The sequence below is a fragment of the Zonotrichia albicollis genome, chromosome 23 (genome assembly GCF_047830755.1).
Source record: "Zonotrichia albicollis isolate bZonAlb1 chromosome 23, bZonAlb1.hap1, whole genome shotgun sequence".
NCBI lineage: Eukaryota > Metazoa > Chordata > Aves > Passeriformes > Passerellidae > Zonotrichia > Zonotrichia albicollis.
Genome location: NC_133841.1, coordinates 8,288,149 through 8,300,116, shown reverse-complemented (window position 1 = coordinate 8,300,116; position 11,968 = coordinate 8,288,149). Strand labels below are relative to the sequence as shown.

Sequence of the window (11,968 nt, the reverse complement as noted above, 5' to 3'; positions counted from 1 at the left end):
CAGTGCTGCCGTGTCTGTGCCTGCAAGGATGGGGCACCTGTGTGAGCTGGGGGAGAGGCCAGGGCTGCAGAGGGGGGATGTTGTTGGCAGCTCCATGAGGATGCTCTGGAATCTGCCCTGGGCTGTGCAGTGCACTGGGGATGGATCAGCCCCTGCTCTGCTGCTCCTTCCTGTCTGCCCCATGGCCCTTGCAGAGCACCAGCCATGCTGTTTGCCCCCAGCATGCCCATGGGCAGCCTGGGGCTGCTCACGGGGCTTTCTGTGCTAAGCATTGGCCTGGGTGGGTTCTTGAGAGAGCCTGGGCAAGGAGCCTGGAGCCCCCAGGGCCTGGCCTGAGGCGTCAGCGCTGCCCCAGCAGTGCCCATGGCCTGTCCCTGCTGCAGCCCCGGCACTGCCACCCCCAGGGCTGTGCACAGCCCCGAGAGCACTCAGGCCCTGCAGCAACACTAGCGCCACCAGGGCAGCGGGGCAGGGCCACGGCAGCAGCACTGACAACAACACCAAGTGCTGCTGCTGCTGCTGGGCACAGCTGCTGGGCCAGCCCTGATCTGCCCCCAGCTCTGCACACAGACATTGCTGCTGCAGCTCCAGAGAGGGAAACCAAAGGGGCATCTTCAGTGAAAACTTTGCTGGGAGATCCTTTAGTTCCTTTACAGCCACCGAGAACGCAACCCCTCATTGACACAGTCTGTGGCCACAGGGAAGTGGGAGAAAGCAAAATGAGAAATGGCAAAAACAATGACATTTCTTTGTGGGCAATATGAAAAAACTAAAACAAAGGGAAAAAAACCACTACCAATCAAGAAGTATCAAAGATTAGTTTTATTGCAAGTGATTTGCAGAAATTGGCCGGCAGTTTAATGTTCCTGAAAGCATCCAGTCATCAGTGTCCACACTGCAGCCTTGAGCTCCTGGTTCCTCAAGCTGTAGATGAGGGGGTTCAGGGCTGGAGGCACCACCGAGTACAGAACTGAGAGGCCAGATCCAGGGATGGGGAGGACATGGAGGGGGCCTTCAGGTGAGCAATTGTGACAGTGCTGAGGAACAGGGAGAGCACAGCCAGGTGAGGGAGGCAGGTGGAAAAGGCTTTGTGCTGTCCCTGCTCAGAGGGGATCCTCAGCACGGCCCTAAAGCTCTGCACATAGGAGGAAACCATGAACACAAACCAGCTGAGTCCTAAATAGGCACAAACTGCAATGAGCCCAAGTTCCCTGTCATTTGAGTGTGAGCAGGAGAGCTTGAGGATCTGTGGGATTTCACAGAAGAACTGGCCCAGGGCATTGGCCTGGCACAGGGGCAGGGAAAATGTATTGGCTGTGTGCATGAGAGCATGGAGAAAGGCACTGGCCCAGGCAGCTGCTGCCATGTGGGCACAAGCTCTGCTGCCCAGGAAGGTCCCATAGTGCAGGGCTTGGCAGATGGACACAGAGTGGTCACAGCACATGATGGTCAGGAGGGAAAGCTCTGCTGAAATGAAAAAGACAAAAAAAAAGAGTTGGACTGCACATCCTTTGTAGGAGATGGTGCTGGTGTCCCAGAGGGAATTGTGTCTGCCAATGGCAGCAGGAGGAAGTGCTTGATGGAGCTGCTGTTGGACATTTGCTGTGGCCGGGCATTGGGTTCTGCCATGGGGAAAAAAGACAGTGAAGCGTTAGAGCAGATAACTGTACCCAAAATCAAAGCCATTTCTCCACCTCATGGCTCAGCAGGAGTTTCTCCAAGAAAGAAACAAAGCTTTTGCCTGAAGCTCCCACTGTGCCCATGACAGGAACCCCTGTGAGTGTCTGGGACATCCTGGCTCTTTGGCAGCCTGGGCACTCCTGGGATGTCACCGTGGAGTCCCCATGAGCGCCTGTGACAGATGGGTGCCTTTGCAGCCCAAGGTGCCCTGGGATGTCACCATGGAATGACTGTGACTGCCTCTGACCACAGGGCTCTTTCCCATCCCCAGAAAGCCCTGGGAGGTCTCTATGGAGCCCCTGCCTCTGTGTGGGACATTCCAGGCCCTGAACAGCCTGGAGATTCTTGGAAAGTGCCCATGGAACCCCTCTGAGGGCCTGTGGCAACTCGGTTCCTAAGCAGGCAAACAACACCAGGCCCCACTGTTGCTATGGTGTGTTAGTTTTTGTCCTGCGGTGACGTTATGATGCTTTCTGGAGCGGCCCTCCTTTGCAGATTCTTTAAAAAATTTGCCCTAAACCAGCACAAAATATTTGGCACCCAACGTGAGGCTCGAAAGAGAGAGAGTGGTAAAACCCTGTTTTGACTGCATTTTGGTTGCTATTACTCTGTGTTCATTTAAATCAGCTAATAGCCATGCTTTTTGGATTCATAATGTCTATTGGGGTGAAGGTTTGCATGCATTTCTGGTCCCTAGGGTTTTTTGAGATTTTAATACCTCTCTGGTCCCTAGGTTTATTTTCTTATCCAGAAATAGCTTTAGTATTGCCCCTAATACGTAGTTTTTACATCAGAGGGGCAGTGACCAGAGTAGCTATCCTGCTGGGCTTTGTGGCAATAATGTGCAAGAAGTTATAAACATGCTAGGGTCTGCTCCAGGTATGAATGGTTCATGGCTATGGTTATGCATCCAGTTTGTTGCAGGAGGAGCAGGAGGGAATGAGGTTTTTCAGCCTCTGCTTTACTCCTTCTCCTATGAATAAGCTGCATCACTAGTGAAGGATGTTCAGTTTCCCCTCAATGTTAAAGAATCCATCTTCCTGGTATTCAATCTGGTAACCTTCCTCTATACAGCCTGCTGCTTCTCTAGAATGAGGGCTGAGATTTCTAGACGGGCTGATGAGACCCCTGACTCAGGAGTAAAGCCCGGTGTGGAAAATCCTAAGTGGTGTGGGAAATGGGAGAATATGGGCCAAATCCTGAAGGAATTCTCTGACCCTATAGTCTGGGATTTTCCCCATGAACAAATTCAGAATCCAGCTGAGGTGGGGAAATATCTGAAAGAGAAGTACCAGGATGAGCCTAAGGAGAGGAAGGTCATTGCAGTGAGCTGGGCCCTGGCATATGCTTATCGCACACTGCTAGATACTCTAGGGCAGCAGACAGAGGCAGGGGGGCAGGGAGATAAATCAGCAACTGTCCCGGTGACTCAGGCTGCAGCCAACACCCCAGGCTCGAAGCCAGCATCTAAACCCATGGCTGTTGCTACCAGCACTAGAAGTGGGAAATGCACGGACAAGACCAATCGACCAGTGGACGATGATGATGATGATGAAGGAGAAGGAACCTCAGTGCCTCCTGACGTAAAATCAGGAGTCAAAGCAGCAGGTGCAAGATCAGATGCCAATATTGAGTCCTTTTCCCTGAAGGACCTTCGTGGCCTACGGAAGGATTACACTCGAAGGTCTGATGAATCCATAATTAGTTGGCTGGTCCGTCTCTGGGATGCTGCAGGCGAGGCTACAATTCTGGATGGCACTGAAGCCAGGCATTTGGGATCCCTGTCACAGGACCCTGTCATAGACCAAGGAATGATGAGGGGGGCTAACTCTCACAGCCTCTGGGAACGGGTCCTAAGAAGTGTAGCAGAAAGATACCTGTGTGCAGACGATCTCTATATGCAGCAAACTCAGTGGAAGACAATAGAGCAAGGGATCCAACGCCTGACAGAAATGGCAGTGGCAGAGATTATCTTCTCAGATGATGTAACAACTAGGAACCCAGACTTAGTACCATGCACGTCTGTGATGTGGCAAAAACTCGTACGACTTGGGCCACATGAATTGCTTCTGCCTTAGCCATCATGAAGAGGGATGAGAGGGGTGAGACTGTGCTTGACATGGCAAAGAAGCTCCGAGCATATGCAGATGCTGTACATGGCCCGACACATGCCAGAATCGCAGTGGTAGAAACACGTCTGCAGAAGTTAGAGGATAAGATAGAGGAGAACCACGAGAAGCTTAGAGAGGAGATTAAAGAAGACCTTCTCCAAATCTCGGCAGTACAGATCTGAGGTTCCGGTATCCAAGGCAGACTACGTATCCAGACTACATTTCCCAGATGGTGAGAGAAGGTACACCCCACGAGCTGAGCTGTGGTTCTACCTGCGTGATTGTGGGGAAAACATGAGAAGGTGGGATAGGAAACCTACTGCTGTTCTGGCACAACGGGTGCGTGAACTGAAGGAAGCCACCAGAAGGAAAGCAGCTCCAGTTGCCCGTAGCCGAATGGCCAGGTATGATGATGATGACATGTCTGATCCCCTCGAAGGAACATCCAAAACATACACCCAGGGAAAGAAGGATAACCAGGCTTGGAGGGGCCCTGCCTCTAGCCAGGTAGAGGCCAGGGAAAATCGTGTTTTCTGGTCTGTGTGGATTCGTTGGCCTGGTACATCGGAACCACAAGAGTACAAAGCTTTGGTCGATACTGGTGCGCAATGCACATTAATCCCATTAAGACATGTAGGGACAGAGTCTGTTTCTATTGCTGGTGTAACAGGGGGATCCCAGGATTTCACTTTGGTGGAAGCTGATGTGAGCCTAACGGGAAATGAATGGAAGAAGCATCCTATTGTGACTGGCCCAGAGGCCCCATGTATTTTGGGCATAGACTACCTTCGAAGTGGGTACTTCAAAGACCCAAAAGGACTCAGACGGGCATTTGGAATAGCTGCTGTAGAGACAGAGGGCATCCAGCAATTGAACACCTTGCCTGGGTTGTCTGAGAATCCATCTGCAGTAGGATGCCTGACGGGAGAAGAGCAACGAGTGCCAATTGCCACTTCCATAGTGCATCGACGACAGTATAGGACCACTCGAGATGCTGTGATCCCCATCCATAAGATGATCCAAGAGCTGGAGAGCCAAGGGGTGGTCAGCAAGACCCACTCACCCTTCAACAGTCCCATCTGGCCTGTGCGAAAATCTGAAGGAGAATGGAGATTGACAGTGGATTACCGTGCATTGAATGAAGTGACTCCACCACTGAGTGCTGCCGTGCCAGACATATTAGAGCTCCAGTATGAGCTTGAGTCCAAGGCAGCAAAGTGGTATGCCACTATAGACATTGCCAATGCATTTTTCTCCATTCCTCTGGCAGCAGAAGGCAGGCCTCAGTTTGCCTTCACATGGAGGGGAGTGCAGTACACCTGGAACCAACTGCCCCAGGGGTGGAAGCACAGCCCCACCATCTGCCATGGACTGATCCAGGCTGCACTGGAAAAGGGTGAGGCTCCAGAACATCTGCAGTATATTGATGACATCATTGTGTGGGGGAACACAGCTGTGGAAGTGTTCGAGAAAGGGAAGGAAATCATCCAGATCCTCCTGGGAGCTGGTTTCGCCAATAAAAAGAGCAAAGTAAAGGGACCAGCTCGTGAGATTCAATTCCTGGGAGTGAAGTGGCAAGATGGATGGTGTCAGATTCCTACAGATGTCATCAACAAGATCACAGCAATGTCTCCACCCACCAATAAGAAAGAGACACAAGCTTTCTTGGGCGCAATAGGTTTTTGGAGGATGCATATTCCTGAGTACAGTCAGATCGTGAGGCCTCTCTACCTGGTCACTCGCAAGAAGAACAATTTCCAGTGGGGCCCTGAGCAGCAACAGGCCTTTGTCCAGATCAAGCAGGACATTGCTCATGCAGTAGCTCTTGGCCCAGTCAGGACAGGACCAGAGGTAAAGAACATGCTCTACTCTGCAGCCAGGAACCACGGCTTGTCCTGGAGCCTTTGGCAGAAGGTGCCTGAGGAGACTCGGGGTCGACCACTGGGATTTTGGAGTCGAAGCTACAGAGGGTCTGAAGCCAACTATACTCCAATGGAGAAAGAAATCCTGGCTGCCTATGAAGGAGTCCAGGCTGCTTCAGAGGTAATAGGCACTGAAGCACAACTCCTCCTGGCACCCCGACTACCAGTGCTGAGGTGGATGTTCAAAGGCAAGGTTCCTTCCACTCACCATGCCACCAGTGCTACATGGAGCAAGTGGATTGCTCTCATCACTCAGCGCACCCGTATTGTCGCAGACATTTCTTCATAGAAATCCTTTCTTTGGGATTTCTCCTTCTTCTGGGAAGCAAAGGGCCCCAGAAGAAGAATGTAAACAATTGTTATCAGCTGCTGTGAAATGTAGCAGGTGTCCCTGTGATTGGCTCATCTTCCTTGTGTACCATTAAAGGCCAATCACAGGAGCAGCTCAGGGACAGATTCCCTGGGCAAAGAACTTTGTTATTCATTCTTGCTATTCTATTCTTGGCATAGCTGCTCTCTGCAACCTCTCGTCTTATTCTTTTTAGTATAGTTATAATGTATGATATATCTTATATCAATAAATCAGCCTTCTGATCAAGAAACAAGATTCTCGTCCTTCTCTCACCACAGTGACCGTCTAAGGTCGCTGTAATATCTGGTGACCCCTCGTGTCAGGGCAAAAATTAATTTGATAAAGACCAGAGGAGCAAAATTGCTGCACTGGGTAAAATCCTGTATGTGTAGCATGTGATGGTTGCTTTGAAGTGACCACAGAAGTGGATTCAAGCCAGGAGCTGAAGAACTGAAGATCCTGATTTGGACAGAGTTCACAGCCAAGGCTGACCACAAAGAGAACCTTCTTCTGGAACACCTTCAGGAAGATGTTCGCAGAGCTGGCCAGAGCAAGCTGGACATTTTCACAAGGTAATTTTGTCTTTTCCCTTCCTGATGACCCAGCCCTTCGTAGTTGTTGGCGGTTGGTATGGCGAACACATGCCTTGGAAGAAGAGGTTCAGTTCTCCCCTTCAGAGGAGAAACTTATTGCCCTCTGGCAAAAATGGTGTAGAGAAGATGGGATTTTTCTGTCAGCAACAGATCTCTATGAGTTCTTTCGATGGGCAAAGCTTTTTGGATTCTTTACTGATGTCCTGTATGCCTTGGATGTTTTTGTCTGGGAGTGCATGAATTCCATTTTCCAGTCCGTCTGGGGCCAGGAACGTGTTTTGCCTTTTATCTACCCAGCATTTCTAAAGCTCTTCCCAGTTTTGAAACGGAGAGCAGCTATTTTTCAATGGATTTCTAACTGTTATGGACAGGCTCCGTTTCCACCGTCCCCGGTGGGAGAAGACCCGGCGGGGGATGAGTGGGGGCTTCCCAGCCCCATGTCCTCAGCGGGAGAAGACCCGGCGGGGGATGAGTGGGGGCTGCCCGGCCCCCCCTGCTTCGCGGCGGGGGGGGGCGAAACTGCGCCGAGCGAAGAAGTTTTTTTTACTCTTTCCCCGGAGCCTGCGCAGACGGAACCTTCTCCCCCCCCTCCTTCTCTCCCTCCGGGGGGATGGGAATGGGCGGTCCCGCTCGAACCAGTGCCGTTGGTGCCGCCCCTGCCAGCGCTGCGTCCGCCTTCAAGACCCGCCTCACCGGCGCGGCCGCCACTCCAGGCGATCCCATCTCCGCCTCTCCAGGCAGTCCCGCCCACGGCTTCACAGGCCTCCCCGCCCCTGCCAGCGCCTGCGTCTGAGAATGCAGAAGAGGCACTTCCTGTGGCTGCTGAGTTGCTAAGCGACGACGACGCGTCTCCAGCTTCCGGCTCAGCGGGGGAGTTGTTCTCTCCGGCCCCTCTGCCGCTTCCATCGGCTTCCTCGCCACCTCAAGCCGAGACGGTCCCTGTTCAGGATGGTGCTGGAGACGGCGCCGAACCTGCGGGACCCTCGGAACAACCCGCGGCCGCTCCTACATCCAGCGGGATTCCCTCCCCGGTTCCGGCTTCCCCCCCGCTGCCTGCACAGGCTGCCCCAGCAGTCCTGCCGTTGTCAGAGGCTGTGTCCTCCGTGTCGGCGTCAGAGACTGCCCTGGAACCGGCGGCTTGTTCGAGCTCGGACCATCCCGGACCGGTTGCTGTAGCAGGGGCCCCGGCGGCTGGTCTTCCCTTCCGTGGAGCGGGGGCTGCCCGCCAGCTGACTGGGGGGACAGCCCGTCTCCCTGCTTTTAAGATCAGCATTCTCGGCGGGTTCGGGGGTGGTTTTTCGGGGATTGTCCCATGGAGGCTGCCATCTCTGCCGCCTCTCTTGCGCCCTAGTGGCGGGGGGCAGGTGCATCCCGAGAGCTCTGCCTCTGATCTCCAGCCCGGAGGGGGTGGGGATGATGCCATGGGGCGGATGAGACACAAACCCAATGCATTGCAGGGGAAGAGGGCACAGATGGAGGAGACCATAGCTGGTTTGCTGTGGGAAACAAACATCTCCAGACCCCGGATGGGATCTCTGGGGAAGGCTTCTATTTCCCTGCTGCTGGCATGCCTCAGTGGTTTTGGGGAAAGGAAGCGTGTCCCCACTCGTGCTGCCATTGTACTGGCAGCAGGGTGCAGGCCTGTGGGAATGCAGGGCCTGCCTCATGGGTTTGGCCTGGGCCGTTGGGCTCAGGAAGTTTTTGGGCCAGGGCCAGCATTTGGCCTCTTGGTGTTTCTGGGGGTTGAGGTTTCTCCTACTGGTCCTGGTCCCCCTTTGCGGGCCAGTTTTGGGGTTCCTGGTCCATCATGGGCCAGGGCCCCCAAGGCCTTTCCTTCTCTGGCACTGCTCTGTTTTGCTGCTGCTCTTTTCTTTTTCGATCACAAAAAAAAAAAAAAAAAAAAAAAAAAATTAAATAAAAAAGACTGAAAACAGTGGGCAGCAGCTCTGAAGCACTGAAGCATTGAAGGGCCAGAAAAGGACATTCTAAAGTTGTTCAAATTGTTTGAAATTGTTTGAAATAGTTGTAAGATTGTCAATATGTTTTTGATAACTGTTGATGGGACTTTTGCAGCAAGTCTGTTTTCAGGACCGAAAAGGATTCTCAGATATCCAAGAGAAACAACTTCAGCTCTTGGACTGTTCCTGAAACCCAGCTGCTTGGACTTGAATTCTCTTTGCATTGTTTTTTGCATTTTTTTAGATTGTAGGATTGTTTTAGTGATTTATTAGTATTGTATATTTTACAGTTGAAGAAATCTCCTGTTCATTTCACATCAGCATTTTTCTTTTAATTTATACAATTTAGAAGGGTGAGATGTCGCAGACATTTCTTCATAGAAATCCTTTCTTTGGGATTTCTCCTTCTTCTGGGAAGCAAAGGGCCCCAGAAGAAGAATGTAAACAATTGTTATCAGCTGCTGTGAAATGTAGCAGGTGTCCCTGTGATTGGCTCATCTTCCTTGTGTACCATTAAAGGCCAATCACAGGAGCAGCTCAGGGACAGATTCCCTGGGCAAAGAACTTTGTTATTCATTCTTGCTATTCTATTCTTGGCATAGCTGCTCTCTGCAACCTCTCGTCTTATTCTTTTTAGTATAGTTATAATGTATGATATATCTTATATCAATAAATCAGCCTTCTGATCAAGAAACAAGATTCTCGTCCTTCTCTCACCACAGTGACCGTCTAAGGTCGCTGTAATACCGTATAGGTAAACTGAATTGCCCTGGGATTTTGGAGGTCATTACAAATTGGCCCGAAGGTGAGAATTTTGGTGTCACAGATGAAGAGGAACAAGAACCAGTGACATGTGCTGAAGAGGCTCCTCCCTATAATCAACTGCCTCCAGAGGAAACACGCTACGCTCTTTTCACTGACGGTTCCTGTCGCATCGTAGGGATGAACCAGAAGTGGAAAGCAGCCGTATGGAGCCCCACACGACAGGTTGCACAAGCTACCGAAGGAGAAGGTGGATCAAGCCAACTTGCTGAACTCAAAGCTGTTCAACTGGCCCTAGACATTGCTGAGAGAGAGAAGTGGCCAATGCTCTAACTCTACACTGATTCATGGATGTAGCCAATGCTCTGTGGGGATGGCTGGAGAGGTGGAAAAAGGCTAACTGGCAATGTACAGGGAAACCAATTTGGGTTGCTGCTGAGTGGAAAGACATTGCTACCAGGGTAGGGAGGCTACCTGTGAAAGTCCGCCATGTAGATGCCCATGTACCCAAGAGTAGAGCCAATGAGGAGCACCAAAACAATGAGCAGGTAGACCAAGCTGCAAAGATAGGAGTGTCCAAAATAGACCTAGATTGGGAACATAAGGGAGAGTTATTCCTAGCTCGATGGGCCCATGATGCCTCAGGCCACCAGGGCAGAGATGCCACCTATAAATGGGCACAAGATCGAGGGGTGGATCTAACCATGGACAGTATTTCTCAGGTTATCCATGACTGTGAAACGTGTGCTGCCATCAAGCAGGCCAAGCGAGTGAAGCCCCTGTGGTACAGTGGGCGGTGGTCCAAGTACAAGCATGGGGAGGCCTGGCAGATTGACTACATCACACTGCCCCAGACACGCCAGGGCAAGCACTACGTGCTGACCATGGTGGAAGCCACCACTGGATGGCTGGAAACCTACCCTGTGTCTCATGCTACGGCCCGGAACACCATCTTGGGCCTTGAAAAGCAAGTTCTGTGGAGACATGGCACCCCTGTGTCACCCTTTTTTTTAAGATTTTCTAAGCCTTCTGATGTTGACATTCCTGGAGTGAATTTTCTCACACACTTTCTGTAAATAACTCATTGTTTTACATTCCTTTATGGAGGAGGAGAGAGTTGATGGACTGTTGGTTTGACCAGTGACATTGCAGAGGCCAGATGTCGCTGAAAGACACGAGAGAGCACAAGCACACCACCACTCAAGGTGAAGGGAAAAAAGGGAAGTTTTATTCTCTGACTCCAATATTTATAGCTTTACAAAAGTGACAGTGGATTGGAAGGTGACATTGACACCTCTGCAATGTCACTGGTCAAACCAACAGTCCATCAACTCTCTCCTCCTCCATAAAGGAATGTAAAACAATGAGTTATTTACAGAAAGTGTGTGAGAAAATTCACTCCAGGAATGTCAACATCAGAAGGCTTAGAAAATCTTAAAAAAACAGGGTGACATCTCATCCTTTTCCGTTTAAAAAGAAAAAGGAAAAGAAAATGAACAATGTGAAAAGGAAAATATGAACAACGTTCAATGTCCACTTGCAGAGGAGTCATCGGAGTGATCACTCTCAACGTCTGCATCCGAATCATCACTCAATGATTCTCCCGCTTGATGCCTTTCAGGTTGGTCACGGTTTCCATCTTGCCCGTCAGCTGGATTCTGTCTCTGCGGTCGCAGGTCAGGGCGAACACATTTTGAAGGTACCCAGCGTACCCCAGTATCTGTGGATACACAAGCATACCCGCGCCCCGAAGCGATAAGGTCATAGGGACCTTCCCACTGTTTGGTGACTAAATTCCGCACCCGAACTTTCGCTCGAAGCTGATGTGCCTCGTCCGCAGCCTGTAATGAGAGATGGTGATTCAAAATAACAGGGTTATTTGAGTTCTGCGGCACAGTGAGATGATTGATTGTGCACAAAGCTTTTGCCAACCGACTGTGCGGGGTTTCACCCTGCATTCCCCGTTTTTGTTTCTGAATAACCTGCTTCAAAGTACCATGAGCACGTTCTACAATAGCTTGACCAGTCGGAGAATGAGGGATACCAAACTTGTGTGAGACACCCCACAACTGCAGGAACTGCCGCACCTTTTGCGATGCGTAAGCAGGACCATTGTCGGTTTTCACAGCAGAAGGTATGCCCAGAACAGCAAAGGCCTGCCTCCAGTGGGCAAGGACATCACGGGCCTTCTCCCCAGTGTGAGCCGAAGCCCACATTGCAGAGGAGAATGTGTCCACAGTGACATGCACATACTTGAGCCGGCCAAACTCGGCAATCTGGGTGACATCAGTCTGCCAAAGCTCCAAGGCCCTAAGGCCTCTGGGGTTTACCCCTGCCGGCAGAGGCGGAGCAAGCGCATGGCAGTCATCACATGACTCAACAATGTCACGAGCCTCAGTTGGCGTCAGCTGAAACTGCTTCTGCAGGGTATGTGCGTTCTGGTGGAAAAGCCCATGCGATGCCTTGGCCTGTGCGAGTGTATCAGGCTGAGGCGCTACCCACGCTGGGTTAGCCAACTTGTCAGCCCTCGCGTTACCTTCTACAATAAAACCTGGCAAATCGGTGTGACTCCTCACATGCAGAACATAAA

General features: G+C 51.2%; 1 long non-coding RNA gene across 1 annotated transcript; it reads left to right on the top strand.

Moving 5' to 3' along the window:
- The first annotated feature begins 5,982 nt into the window (after nucleotides 1–5,982).
- Nucleotides 5,983–8,367, top strand: LOC141731501 (uncharacterized). Its single transcript, XR_012583574.1, has 2 exons — nucleotides 5,983–6,637; nucleotides 7,030–8,367. It is a non-coding gene; the product is annotated as an uncharacterized LOC141731501 (long non-coding RNA).
- Nucleotides 8,368–11,968: the final 3,601 nt, after the last annotated feature.